The sequence below is a fragment of the Sturnira hondurensis genome, unplaced genomic scaffold, assembly GCF_014824575.4.
Source record: "Sturnira hondurensis isolate 20B ecotype Veracruz unplaced genomic scaffold, ASM1482457v3 Scaffold0010812, whole genome shotgun sequence".
Classification (NCBI taxonomy): domain Eukaryota; kingdom Metazoa; phylum Chordata; class Mammalia; order Chiroptera; family Phyllostomidae; genus Sturnira; species Sturnira hondurensis.
In genome coordinates, this window is record NW_028083443.1 from 4,661,435 (window position 1) to 4,677,323 (window position 15,889).

The 15,889-nt window shown below is 40.4% G+C and overlaps 1 pseudogene; it reads left to right on the top strand.

The window, feature by feature from the left end:
- LOC118996111 (elongation factor 1-beta-like) overlaps positions 1-1,756 on the top strand; it is a 105,871-nt pseudogene extending 104,115 nt beyond the window's left edge.
- The last annotated feature ends 14,133 nt before the right edge of the window (positions 1,757-15,889 follow it).

The following is a 15,889-nucleotide window of genomic DNA, read 5'->3' on the forward strand; positions in this document are numbered from 1 at the left end:
TACCTTTCCATAGGGCAGTATTTCTACCTGTTAAAGGAGATCACAATATTTACCTTACCTATTTTTCTTTTAAAAATTTCTTAGTGATATTCAAATATGAAAAGATATTGTCATCTAGGACATTTCCAGTCATCTTTCACTTGTACAACACCTACTAGTTTTCCTCACGGTCCCATTGCCTCTCTGCTAACTCAAAACCACTGTTCTTCACAATCAAGGGGATTTTTAAAAACGCAGGTCACACTTAAAACTCTCCACAGCCTTTCCACTGAGAATAAAATTCTAAATTCTTTCTAAAGTCTCAGGGCCACATGTAATCTGGTGTGTGTCTCCATTTTCAAGCTTACCATTTCAGTCTTTGCTCCGGAAACACTGGCTTTTTTATTTTCCTTTCCTCTCAAAAAGATCTTGGGTCTCCTTTTATTCTCATGTTAATTATTATTCATTGTCTAGATCCTTCACTGAAATATAAGGTTCCTGAGAGATGGAAGCACGCTTGTCTTTTTTCCTGCTGAACTCTGAGTACCGGTGACAGTGGCTGGCTCACAGTAGATACTAAATAAGGAAGTATCAGGTGAACCTGCTTTCAGTGCGCACATCGGCTACTCTCAGAATAGAAAGACCAAAAAATAAGCTCCAGTACTTATGAGATTTATATGTTAATCTCCATGTAATATATTCATTCATTAAAATCCCCAACTATCTTTAATGGGGGTAGTTCCAACCTTGTACGAGGGTTAACATTTGTTGTGATTTGATTTGCATCAGACGATGCGATATTAACATTTGCTGTGCTTCTCGTATCTCATTCATATGTAAAATGAAACCCCTAAATATCAATGGAATAATACACAAAAGAAAACTTATGGAAGAAAGCCTTTTTGTTCTTCCACTGAGCACTCAGCTCCGACCTGCACTCCTCTTTCCTCTGCAGCAACACAGCTCCAGGACCAGGCAACAGCACGGGTTTTGCAGGCCTGACAAAGCCTGCCACCCAGCCTCCAGTGCTCAGAGACTACCTGGCAGACAAGACGTACATGGAGGGTTGTATGCCACCTTAAGCATGTGTGGTAGTATTTGAAGCAGACTCCAGCCCACCACCTGCCAACTGGTATTATGCCCTAAGTCAATAAAATGGCATCAGGTGTTATGAACAGGAATAGGCCAGCCTGCTGGGAGTGAAGAAAGCTTGGGCATGTATGGCCCTGCTAATGTGGAAGACAGCACAGCACGTAGAGCTACAGAGAGTAAAGACGATGATGGCATTGATCTCTCCGGACGTGATGAGGAGGGAGGAGGGAAGCAAAGAAGTGAAGAGATTAAGAGAAGAATGCCTTGCCTAGTATGAAAGCTAGGAATCCTGCTCTTGTTGCCTAATAAGATGTCTTCCAGCTGATTAGATGTGAAAGCTTGGGGGGACTAGACAGATTGGTAAAATTCGAGGAGTGTGTCAGGAGCATTCAAGCAGCTGGCTCGGGCTGGGGCTCTCTAAACTAGTTCCGCTGGGTATGGAATTAAAAAAAAACTTCAAATACAATGTGTAGTAGAAGAAGATAAAGTTGGAGCATATATGCTAGAGGAGAAGGTCACTGCTTTTGAGATCTACATGTAGTCTCTGGATGTGGCTGCTTCCATTCAACAAGACCTGAAAATCCATCATGGATCATCGCTCTTCAATAAACTTGAAAAAAAAGTTACAGAAGAAATCTGGCCCATAAATATAGAGGGGAAATACTGCATCTCAAGGGCTTCATGAGAAAACTCTGCATCTTTGGATGAAGCCAGTGAAAAGTTATCATGAGTGGAACTCTAGGGGATTTTTTATTTGGGTGTGTCTGGAATTTATTCAACTCTGTGCACTAATTATTTCCCATTAACATTTATTTTTCTATTATGTTTTTGTAGTTTTAAACTTCTTAAAAACTTGGACCTGTAATTATATTATGAGCTTGGATAGGGCTATTTGCTTTCTCGTAAGAAAAATCATGACATATTTCCAGGGGCAAATGTTGGTTGCTCAGATTTCACATTGACTTTCAACGAGTTGGAGTAGCGCTGAGAGAGGGAAAGACAGAAGCTGTAATAAGAAGATAGGTGCCATTTTTCCATACACTGAGACATTGACATTGACATTTTTACAGAAGACGACTTTGGATGTTGAGGAAGAAAGATGCAAAAAAATCAGTTGAATGGGTTAATGGTTGTCACATGTAAAAATGTGTTTTTTAGAAAGAGATACAGGTGATCATATTTGCTTTGAATTCACAATCCCGGTTGCTCAAATCTTGTACCTTTCTTAGCTTATCTCTGTGTGTATATGTGCATAGATGTGTATATATATGTTTAAACATGTATATATGCGTGTGGGTACATGTATGTATATACAAACATACACACACACACACAACACAAAGGGTCACTTCCAATAGTCTCTAGTAATGGTGCTGAGCCTTATGATTAGTCCTGGCCAATGGGCTAAAGTGGGATTACTGTGCATCGCTCGTGGATAAAGCACGCCATTGTAGATTTGAATTCTTTATTCATTATCTTCCTTTGCCACAATTATGTAAAAACCAAATACCACAAATGTCATAACTAAAACTAAAAGCCACCTGACCCCTTGACTCATCATTTGGAAGGTGGCTACCCTGCGTTAGTACCATGTGGATAAGAAACAAGATTTTGTGTGTTAAGCTACTGAGATTTGGGAACTTGTTGATTATTGAGGAATAATTTTTATTAGTCGAGAACTTGCCAGAAAGCAGTTCAGATTGTTCAAATGCAGTACATTTAATATAGAAAGTTGGTTGCATAGGTGATATGAAAGTACGTCAAAGACATAAGGCAACCTGGAGGTTAGGTATAAGAAGGCAATGCCTATGGAATAGAAGGACAATGGGAGTAGATAGTGTTAACCCAGAAGCTGAGGCTACAACGAAAGCTACAACTCCAGGGAGGCCTTCCTGATGGAAACTGGAACAATACACAGAAAGGCTATTTGGTGGGAGCTACAACGAGAACTACNAATTTTTATTAGTCGAGAACTTGCCAGAAAGCAGTTCAGATTGTTCAAATGCAGTACATTTAATATAGAAAGTTGGTTGCATAGGTGATATGAAAGTACGTCAAAGACATAAGGCAACCTGGAGGTTAGGTATAAGAAGGCAATGCCTATGGAATAGAAGGACAATGGGAGTAGATAGTGTTAACCCAGAAGCTGAGGCCATACAACGAAAGCTACAACTCCAGGGAGGCCTTCCTGATGGAAACTGGAACAATACACAGAAAGGCTATTTGGTGGGAGCTAGAAAGAGAAGCAACAGAAATCAAAGGTGATGGGATATCCACCACTCTTCCTGCTTCTCTTCCCCTAGTCATCTGTCTGCTCCTATCAAAGATCCAGAGGTGAAGGGAGTTGAAGAATGTAGTTCCTGTAACATGTAGCAAGTCCGGGGAACGAGAGTATGAACCTTAAAGCAAATTGCTCATTGGCACCATAGCTTATCCTACTCTAGTGAGTACATTGACTCTGTGGGAGAGAGCACGGAGAAAGTGTGCACCCTTCACCTCTAATAGAGTCATTCTTCTTTTTGTCAAAATGAGAGGGTCAGTGTGAGTCGTGTGGCCCAAAATACTTTTTCCCTCGATTCAGACAAATTTCTGGAGGAGATGGAAAAAATATTGGAATAAGGAGAACGAAGGGAAATAATATCTCAAAATCTTTCCAGAAGGCAGTATCTTCTTCAGCTTTTGTTTTCCTCTTTTAACCTGACAGACTTCATGGCAATGCCTCAGTGAACTAGGAATGCCGATCTTGCTCCAGTGTAAGAGGTGAGTGGCAAGGACTGCTGGGCTGAAAACATTTTGTCAGAATTGACATGGCAACTCATGGGAAGACACATTTTCAGCTGGCTGGCAGCACGTGGAGGCGGGATGACACACTCACAAAAATAGGAAAAGCTCTCGAAGGATACGGATCGCTGGCATTTTTATTCTTGCATTCTTGGAGCGCCGGCGGCCCTTTTCAACAGCAAAGGAAATCTCAAGCACGGGTGTCATGTTGTTGGGTGATAGATCAGAATGAAGAGACTGGGTGCCCGATGGACAAGAGGTCACCAGATCTGCCCTAGACTGGGTTCCTCCTGAGATATGTTATGCGAGCGATACATACAAATGCTTCAGCTAGTCCTACTTTGATTTTTTGGTTAAATACCATCTGCATTAATCACTTCTGATTCCAACACCCGCACCTTGCCCCAGCTTCAGTCCACAATCCAAGTCCAAGAAGAAGAAGAAACGCATGTCAAGTGATGAAATCTTTCACTCAGTTTGGCTGAAGGCACAAAAGAGGTGTCTGAAATCCGCCACCAGGCGGAGGATTACTGGATGCCCTTGCAAGGCTCTCTAACAGAAAAGAATGAAGCGGGGCTGGCTCTAGCTGTGCTGTGGTCAAGTCATGCATATTAACAAAACGTTTTCTCTTCCCATCTCTCTCTGACCTTCCCCTGCAAGGCTGCAGAGATGAACGTTTATCTAATGGACTGACCAGTGACAGAACGGGTTCTTTGGAGATATTTCGAGCGGGCTACGAGCATCGCCCCGTTCAGCCCCACCACAAATCCGTCGTTGATCCAGGATGCAGGCTACGGCTGGCAAAGGAAAGGAAATACAGAGTTCAAAGTGAGGTGAGGAGGCTCATGGCCAAAAAAAATCCCATATGCAGAGACTACTTATGGCCTACCCCGGCCCATATGGAAGTTCACTGCTTTTACCATTTAGAGCTCCCAGGAGAGCCCGTCTGGGAGGAGAAATAAACCCCTATCCCCGCGAACACCAGGCCCTGCTTGCTGCATGTGGGATGTTACTCAGCAGGCACAGCTGCACTTGCAGTTTTATATAAACATCCGAGGCCTTTCCTAGAGCATGAGTCTCACTCTCTCGTTTGGAGCACTTTCCTCCCAATTTCAAGTTCCCTGCACATAAACAACCTCCAGAAACCGAGCCCCATGTAAATCATGTTAAAGCGTGAAAGGAGACGGTATTTGGGCCAGGACCCAGGATACCAACGACTTGAATCCCTCCTTCAACCCACACTGCTCCAAATGCAATATGCCCGAGAGATATGTGCACGGAGGGCAAGGCCAGGCTAAGGCCTATTATTCAACACTGTGTGGCTTTTGCCCTGAATCCCAATGTAATATCACCTCCTCGGGCAGTAACCAAATAAAACTGGCCCCAGACTGGTTTCACCTGCCAAATGTGTGGGAGCAAATCCCACTACTACTGATTCAGGTTTTAACTTTGCACCAAAAACTCTCCACCCATTAGGACTGAGGCCAAAAAACGTTTCCTGCCTTTGACAATGACCCATTCTTGATAGAAGAGAGATGAATGAGGAGGAGGCTGGAGCCAGCTCATTTGGTTGGTAGGTGTGCGGGGAATAGGGCAAGAGCATGAGCTTCCTGGAAGAGGCCACAGCTAAGATGTATTCATGTTATTTCTGTTCGCTTGTTGAGAATGGAATCTATATCCTTTTTGCCTGCATAGCATGCATTCTCCCTTTTATTCCCTGATTTTCCTTTCTCGTTTTGATTTTATGTTAACCCTAACCCTTTTGCACTCAGGTGGTGGAATATGTTCCAGGCTCAGACTGAACAGAGTATTACATCCCTCCAGCCACAGCAGTTCAGAGATGGCAATGAAACCTGAGGAGAACCAAGGAGTCTCAGTTTGGGAACTTTCTTTAGAGTCCTTAAGAAAGAAGTCATATTTTAAACTCCCAGAGTTTTTGAAACTGCTGGGAGCCATTTTGTCGTTGTGGAAATCTGCCTGAGAACAGAACCAAGCAGAGAAAAAATATATTATCCCTGGGTTTTTCAGTTTAATTAAGAAAACAATTATTTTCCTTACCTTCTTTTTTCTCCTTTTTTTCTTCCTTTTCTTCTGCCTTTTTTNACCTGAGGAGAACCAAGGAGTCTCAGTTTGGGAACTTTCTTTAGAGTCCTTAAGAAAGAAGTCATATTTTAAACTCCCAGAGTTTTTGAAACTGCTGGGAGCCATTTTGTCGTTGTGGAAATCTGCCTGAGAACAGAACCAAGCAGGGAAAAAATATATTATCCCTGGGTTTTTCAGTTTAATTAAGAAAACAATTATTTTCCTTACCTTCTTTTTTTCTCCTTTTTTTCTTCCTTTTCTTCTGCCTTTTTTTTTTGCTAGAGGGTATTTAGGTTACATTCTTGTCACTCGAGTGTCATGGAGATTTGCAATACACATCATGTTTTCCAGATGAGCTGCCTATACCACTTATATCTTAATTGTATCTGCAAAATGCCTTAATGTTTTATTCTTTTTTTAAAAGATTTTATTCATTTATTTATCTTTAGAGGGGAAGGAGAGAGGGAGAGAAACATCAATGTATGGTTGCCTTTCGTGGGTCCCCTGCTGGGAGTTGGCCTGCAGGGAACCGGCCTGCAACCCAGGCATATGCCCTGACTGGGAATCGAACCGCGATCCTCTGGTTCGCAGCCCCGCGCTTTAATGTTTTATTCTTATATGCTCCTTTGGAGGGTCTATAGTGTTTGCTGAGCACACAATTCAGAGTCCAGTCTCAAGAATCAGAGTCACCTTGAAGAGCTCTCATAAACAGGTAACAGCATCTCTAGGCAGCGTGAGTTAGTTTTAGGAAGTTTACCCTGCATTCACTTGGGATTTGTGTTATTCCTGTAAGAATAATGTTACTTTGTTAGCTGCTCTGTCCTCTTGGAGACCCTCTCGTCTGTTAGACAGCAGAATTGTCTATCTGTCAGTTTCACTCATTAACCGACTTTGTTCAATGTAGCCCAGAGGACTGGTTTGTTGCCATTAGCGTTACAACCTTCAGAAAATGTTCCAGGTTATTTTTGCACTCCCTATGGGGCCATTAAATTCAATTATCTGATTGATTACAGTTTATATTATCCGTTCTGTAGGAAGCTTGGGACCCATGGACAGAGCATCAGAATCCCTATTTTTTTCTCCAGGCCATTGAACTTAAAGTTGGCAGAGCATCTAACCATAACGTAGTGGCACGTATGCTAGTGTGACGCTGTATGTCCATGGTGAATGAGCGAGCCTTAAAAATGTGCTTGAACCTCTTCTGTGAACTGAAACCAAGAGTTCCAGCCTGTAAGTGCATTGTTTCACTCTCTGTGAGTCTTCAGCTGGCAAACCGAGGGGTTTCTGGCAGGAGTTGTTTTCTGAGTAGAATACTCTTAGCTAAACGTGAAGCCTCTGTAACAGCTTCAGTTGATTCTTTGGTCACAAAGACACATTAACAGCCCGAGTGAAGTTGTTACCTTAAACTCTGAAAGCTTTCTTTTGCTTCACTCTACTCTTTCTTCTGGGCCATCATCTCTTACTGGGTCCTGGCACAGAGGGTCCCTACTGTTCTAACTGGAGGTCAAAACCTTTCTCTCATTTAATAGGAAAGCTTCCCCTGCAGACTCCTAAACTTGTAGTAGAAAGATTCCGGGCCATATTATTTGCTCTGTGGCAAACAATACTGAGATTGGCGGACAGGCCAGTGCCCTCACTCGTCAAAAACCTGAGAGTTGGGCCATTTTTCTCTAACCTCTGTGATAACAAGAATTGTAGTAGGCTAAATTCGTGTTTCCACTCTTTCTTGTCCCCAGATAATTTGGGCAAAATTTAGACTTCATTAGCATAGAAAAACCACATCGAGCAGCCCATGACTTCTCACCTTCCAAAATATTTGTCCATATACTGTACGTGAGGTGTCAGCACGGCCCGAATGGCCCCTCATCACTGTGTGTTGGTGCCCAAGGACTTGCTGTCCTTGGAGACATTTGCATCTTCCATGGACCCCCGTCCTTTAACAGTTTAGATTCTGTTGTGATATATTATGTTCTATTATCACCCATATGGAGAATATTGGAGCTGGAATCACGCATCATTGTAGAACTAGTAAGATAGGTTTGCCTAATATTATCTTTGGTGAAACAACACAGATATTTTAAATTTCCAGGACGAGCTTTCTCATGCCTGTGTAAGTTGGTAGTATGGAATTTTTCATCAAATTTTTCAGGCAGTTTGTATCATAAACTCTGTAGCATTTGCATACTTCTCTTTTCCAGCAAAATCTGAGCTTTGAGACCCCTTTTTTTATTGCAGAATTTAACCACTAAGGTCACATAGAATCCTTCAGTTTTTCGATTTGACTCTGGAAAACCCTTTGTCCTCAGGTTGCCACATGCCTGAGCCTATGACTATTTGCTCAGTAGTTTCATGGACAAAGACTGGGTGACATACCTAAGAAGGAGCTGGGTAAACCAGGCCGACTGTCTCTAATTTTCACTGCCTTAAACATCTGCTGTGACATCACTTCCTAATATTTATTGTCAATTTATTAGGATCCAGATGCTTTGCATACTGTGGGCTCCCATTGCTTACTCAGATTTTGGAGTTTACCTCGAAATTTCCCTTTTCTGTGGAAGAGATGAACCCAGGGCATGGGCATGTGTTTTTAGCGACTCCACAGCGATTTACGGATTCCTCACGTTCTCTCGATATGAGTCAATGCGGTGCAGCTGAGAGACCGTGACTCAAAGAGGTGCGAGGGCTGGAGAGACACTCGCGCGGGGGAACGCTCTGCTTCATTTCATAGTATTTAATGTTACTGGAAACTTTGAAAATGTCAATGAATGACATTTAAATTGAAGAAAATATAAAATATGGAGGAGCAATCTAGTGTTGTAAAGAATCTAAAAAATATCAAAAAATATAAAGTAAATTAAAATCATGTACATTTCTATTACCCAGAGGAAAATCATTGTTAACATTTTTGACATACTTTTTTCATTCTCTTCTCTGCTTTTGTATCTGTACACATGTGCACATGTGTAATTTACGTATGTATATATACATATGTGAGTATATGGGTAGGTGCTGCTTTATAAATAAACTTTTTTCAGATTTAAAATTTTGTAAGAAATGCATTTAAATTACTATACATTTTTCTAGGATATATACACACTCACACACATTACATGTAGTGTGTACGATGTATCATATAGGTTACTTTTGATATACAGATTACTTTCTGATATACAGACACACAGATTATTTTTAAATGTTTACTATTATAAATAGTGCTAATACTTGAATGTTCATGTCTACTTTATTGTTTCCATATGGTAAATTACCACGTTTATTTTCAATCTCCAAATCTTCCGTTCCTTGGGATCGTTAATCACTAGCTGAAAGCAACAGGTGTTTTCCCTACTGTTCTGCCTGCCCTCACTTTGTAAATGAGACTTTTCCATTTGTGCCTCCTGCCTCCCCTCCCCTCGCCAAGTTCTCCAAGAACCTTATGGTCAGTGCCTCCTCTGAACATCATCTACTTCTTTCTCCTGGACTTGCCTGCAGCCCTGATCTGAGTTCACCATCAGGTTTGATCTAGTCTTATGACTTGCTCAGACTATCCTGTTTCTCACCTCTCTGTCCAGAACTTAGACATTTTTAGAGCTTTTCACACAGCCTCTGCCTTTCAAAGGGGCGTGGACAGTTTTCTGAGCATGGTGCTGGTAAGAAGCATGGCACATAGACAAACCAGACCTTCCCATCCCTTCCTGGGAGGCCAGCTCTGATTTTTCCTGTCCCAAAACTGCTTCCTGCTTTTCCATAATTATGAGACAAGGGACAAAACGATCCTGCTTAGTATGTCAGAGCTAGTTCACAATCAGACCGCTGTTTCCCCACTAAATACGTTTTCTTCACCTTCCTTAAACTGTTGAAATCTTCTTTGCCATCGATGTTGAATTTTAAAATAACATCGGGGGAAAAAAGCAGGTATGTAGTACCTGAAAGTGTTTCATAGCAGAGCTGACCTTTCAGGTGATGAAAGAAATCAAAGATAATGGCAATTCTCTTATATTCTAGACCTTGGGTTTCCACCACATTCAAAGCACAGGTTTTCAATTTTCCTACTGCCCTCTTTCATATAATCGAGCATGAGGAGAAATGCATTGTAATTTCTAGGGCCTGGATAGTTAGTCACCTCCTTTCATGTTCTGTGAATTCCGTGGTCGTAGAAGCCTCACTTATATTGATAGGTCATCCTCCCTTAGGACCCACAGAGTCACTGTGGGCATGAAGGTGCCCCCTGGGAAAGGAAAGACCCACCCCCAGTTAACCTTAGGGCCTTGCCTGGCAGGTGGTGCAGTGACCTCTGGTGGAGCAAAGGGCCAAAGGGCCATCACGCTCCCTACGGGACAGCTGGCCTGGAACTGCTGAAAACTTTTTTCCCCCAAATTCCTTAAGATGTGCATCCTACAATAAAATCTACAAGAGCCACTGAGGGTGTATCCTATTGTATATGGTTACTCCACACTTATACAGACAGTCCCAACCCTGTGTGTGTCTGACTCACCTTTAACAGTTTTCTTTTTTTCATGAGTGACGGAATGTGCATTTTTAAAAATCTAAATGTTAATTAACTTTGTTTACCTTTTATATTTCCATTTACAAAGAAGAAATATGAATGGGCTGTATTAAGGGTATGTATTGTTACAGGTTCAGACTAATAATATCAATATGAGCATGTAAAATAACAAATGGCTAATAAACTTCCCAATTCCAGTGACTGCTTAAGTATTTACTAGATTTGTGAAATTTGGCTGCTCACTCTTTGTTTCCTCATTTGTAAAATTACAATAATAGTCACTTGACTCATAGGATTGCTGTAATTATTCAGAGAGACGTTGCTATAGGATTCATAGTTCAGTAGCTAGCACATAGTAGTCTTTGGTAGGAATTACTACTATTAATTCTTCTTTATTATACTTTTACAATTATGTTGTGACTAGACTCGTGCATATCAAGCTGTTGACCAGCATCTCTATCCACACCAGGTCGTGTATATTTTTCAGTTATGTGTTCACTTTATTAGTTTTCTGATTACCAAGTGTAACAATAGGTAATATAAATTATTTTATTATCAGCTTCTAGAGCATTTTCATATTTTATTTTATCTTCACTACAACTGAATGAGCTAGGCTGTACAGGTTCTGGTCCCCTCTAAAAAAGAAGTATACATGACTTTAAAAGGTAATTCACTTATTCATATACAGGGTGGAGCAAAAGTAGGTTTACTGTCCTCAGTGTGGAAAATTATACAATAATTAATAAACAATAATACAAGAATAAACTCTGTGTTTCACATATAACTATAAACCAACTCTGTATTTTTAAACTTCTGATATTAATATCTTTTGTTCTATTTTATGACCTTTCCAAACATTGCAAGCAGAGAAAGTGGCAACACCATGTCTGAACCCTGTTCTTCTGGTTCCAAACCACATACACCCCATTCACTGCCTGTTGAATAACACTTTGGATTCCTCAAAACTTGCCTGTCATGTTCTGCCTGTCTGAAGTAATCTGGATACATTTGCTAAGTTTAGGCTACATTGCTCATATACTCTCCAGAAAGGTGAGAACCTAACACTTTTATTTTTTATTTTATTTTATGATTCTTTTAAAACATATTTTTTATTGTTGTTCAAGTACAGTCATCTCTGTTCCCTGCCCCCGACAGCTTCCCCAACGCTAACACTTTTGAATGATCTCCCAGTACGAATTCATAGCTACCTTATGTTTTTATAAAATGCCTCAAAATGCTCTCTATCACGAAAGTTGTAATTAAACTACATCTCTCCTTCTCCAGTTCCAGTGCATACAGAGTAGGCCAGATTTAGAGTCAAAGCAGGTAGCACAGGAGAGGCTGGGATACTGGGAAAGCATGGCTATTTTGGACTTGAAAAAGGGAGGGAAGAAGTCGTGCAAAACCCTGAGAAAGGGGCAACGCTGCGGAACAGAGCAGCAAGCGTACAAGCTCAGAGGAGGTTTGAAGGGCGGTGGGGAGAGCAGAGTGTTGGAGGGAAAAGGGTGAGGCGGGGTTTTAGGTCAGTCCAGAGAGTCAAGAAGGAGGAGCCAATTATGTGGGGTCCTGAGACCATGAGAAAGCTTTTGTCTTTCACTCCCAGATGTGAAGTCTCGGGGACATTTGGGGTTGAGGCTGGTGTGACCTGACTTACGCTTTAAAAGGTGAGAGCAAGGGTCAACAGCAGGAGGCCACTGCCTTGCGGAGGTGACTTGCCCCACGCCTTCGACCCTTTATATATGGACTTTGTTTTCTAAGCATTGTGCAAAGCAATAAAAACAAAATAGCTGGTGAACTACCAAAAGCTAGCCTTCATGACCTTTTAAAAGGATTATTGGATCAACTCCTTTTTTTTTTTTTAAATCTTAGGGATAACCTGGATCTGTAAAACAGGACTCACACTACCCACTAAATTAATGATTCCCTGTCTTTAAATATTTCACTTCTTCTTGCTCTTTGCTTGGTCCACTGACACCATTATTAGCAAATATTCACACATATCTAGGTGTGCATTACACATACACTTAAAAAGTGAAGTAAATACTTTCTAAGTTAGTAAATATTCACTCTGCACAGTGAATATATGGGAACCTCATAGCAGACAGTGAGGTAGTTAGAAAAATTCTCAAGTATTGATATTCATTGGTAAGTGCTTGGTGTGTGGGGACCATATTTACGTAATCTTCACACCTCTCTATCTACAGGAAAGCTCCTGTGTCCCACAAGAGCGCCTTTCAGAATAGTTCGAGGAAAACCCTTTCATTAATGAGCTCGTAAATTATTATAATTATAATCATAATGACTCAGTTTTTACTGGGTACCTTCCCAATTTACCGGGATTCTCCTTTTTTCCAAAACTACCTCCAATCTGTGGGGATGTTCCACTGCATGTCACACTGCCCCCTTATGTTTGGGCAGAATGTGACCTTGGCCACTCTTTACCAATAATTGGGGCAAGAGGGAGCAGTGAAGGGTCAACCAACGTCCCTCCCTCATATTGAGAATTCAGACAGACTGGGCCTGCAACATTAAAGATAGTGATATACCTGCCCTTTGGATGAGAGAAGCAAAGGAATTAATCTGTTAGGAAAATACCTGGGAGATGTGTAGGGAAATGAAGAGTTTGGACTTCTAACAATGTTGTTTGTAGAAACTTCAAAGAGATTGACTTTATTTCAAAGGAATATTTTGTGTCCTTGTATTGAATTACCACTTTCTACCTAAGCTGGATCTGGTGCTTTCTGTTACTTGTTCTAGTTAACCTAACTTTCCATTCTTTCAATAATCCATTCAAACATTATCACGCTGAGCAATATAGATAAAACACACAGGATTGAACCACACTTTATTGGAAGCCAAAGAAATTTGACTTATTGCATCTTTATAAGAGGCAATTTCAAACATGTAAACGGACAATTAATTATAACAATAGCACTGATAATTTATGAAGACATCTTAGATATTGCCTAGCACTCTGTCCTGGTTTTTCCGCTGACTTTTTAAAAAAACGAATATTCTCATTTTATGAAAAGCATTTCAAATATTATGTATTTCTATGCATAGTTATCCTATTTAAATGTTAATAAAATGTGTTTGCATGTAGGTAAAAAACCGAAACATGAAAACATCAAAATGTTAATTTATGAAACAGTTTTACAAGTGGAGTAAAGTATAAAATAAAGTAATAATATCATGTTTTTTTAATAGTTTATAAAATTTCCAGTTTAGTGAGGTTTAAATCAAGACCTAAAAATATTTGGAATTATAACTAAGTTACAAACAAATAAATGGCCTACTTTTAGAGATCAGGAGTCTAACTGGAGTTATTGACTCTCCGTGGAGAGTCATTCCATACGCATTCATTCAGTAGTTGCAAGGTTGCAAGCTGTTTTTGTGTAGGTTTTTGTCTAGACTTATAAAAACTTTCAATAAAGCCACGGAGACATTCAATTGCTTCCTGTCTCATGGAAAAAGCTGTGGAACCCAAGTCACGCTGCCTGCAATAAAGGGATTTCGGAGTCTGTGGCCTTGCTTTTAGTGCTACAGCTGAATCAAAGAGAGAAAACCAGGGACTGTGACTATTAATGACACAGGGGAGGAATTGTCCAGAAAACTTGTGTCCACTGAGATTTTTATCAACTATGAAAGTGAGCAAAGTACGTGCTCTGTCATGGAGGCATCATTGTGCAGCACAGGCAGAATTTGGCCCTTATCCACTCATTTCGTGGCATGACCTTCATGATGAGAAAGAGTAGAATTTTCACTGCATGGTGTTGAAAACCTGTAGGTACATCTGTCAGTACACTCAAGTAGTCTATTCTCCATAGTTTCATTATTATAGCTTTTCTGCAATGTATTTGAAATTAATATGTCCTTGGCGTTAAGATAATATATACAATATTGAAGCATTTAAAGTAAGTTACGGGAACACGAAAATTATTTCTATATCTTAGACCAATTTTCACTTCATCTGTTGTACCTAATGTTTTTATTTTGCTGGAATAGTTGCGCTAGTTTTAAAATACTCAAGTCTTACTAGTCACTAGAATGGGTTAATATGCTAATCTGAAGATACCTGGATGGATGGAGATCAGAGTTTAGACAGGTGTGCTGCTGCTTCCTTCGATCTCCAATCAAAACAACGTTGGGAGTGAGGATGTACCAGGGGGCTACAGGGGACCCCCTCGGACAGGACTATGTGTAAGGGATAAAAACATAGGGACCTGCTTCAAAATGAGGGGAAAGAACTCAAACCAGGATGTTGTAAAAGTTTTTGAAGAACTTTCAGGTTAAGTACAAGGGCAGGTACAGAATCAGAAAATAAAAAATTAAATTAGGATAGCAAAAACAGTACAGCATGCAATGTAAAATTGACAAAGCTGGATTCATTATCCAAATGTTGGATCAGGGTGAAATGTTTAGAATGGTAGATATAGAAGTAAGAATTGTAAATAAGTAATAAAATTAGGTAAAGAATATCTTAATCCAGAGTCAGTTTCTTAAGCAAGTTTTGAAGGACAAATAGGCAGGATAAATTGTAGGTATACCAACACTAGACTATGTCAGACAGGTTATTGTTGCAATTACAAAGATGTGGAGGCCAATTCTAATGGGTCTGAGAATCGGATCACAGTCTTTCTGCTCATCTAGAGTGGTAGCAATCAAATCAGTAGCTTAACCCCTGACAATCAGCTCTGTACTATACAAATAATTTTTTAAAGATTTTATTTATTTATCTTTAGAGAGGAAGGGAAGGAGAGAAGGAGAGAAATATCAATGTATGGTTGCCTCTCTTGAGTCCCCTGCCGGGAACTGGCCTGCAACCCAGGCATGTGCCCTGACTGGGAATTGAACCGCGATCATGTGGTTCGAAGGCCTGCACTCAATCCACTGAGCTACACCAGCCAGGGCCAAAGAATTTTTTAAAGTATTTTTATTAATGACAGAAAGAAAGAGAGAGAGAGAGAGAGAGACAGAGAGAGAGAGAGAGATCAACTTGCTAATCTGCTTATTCATGGATTCGCTGGTTGATTCCTGTATGTGCCCTGACCAGGGATCAAACCCACAGCTCTCACATATGGGTATGATGCTCTAACCAACTGAACTACTCAGCCAGGGCAGATCTGTACCATATAAAAATGGCTTCCTTTCTCTTTTGCACTCCAAAAACTATGAATGAAGTCTATATTATATATTGTAATATAAAATAACACATAGGTAAAACAACTAAAATGAAAAGATTTTGGAAAATATTTCTCAAGTGACTAACATGGCATTGTGTTAGGTATTAAGCTTCAAGGAAATCCACCATGTTCTGCAGCGTCGATTCAAGAGGATGAAACAGATATTTATACAAATAATACAATGAACTGGCCAGTGGAGAGGTAGAGAGAAGGCAATTGATAGAAAAATTCAAGAAGCTAGCCTATAATTACTAAGTAAGAATCCTGG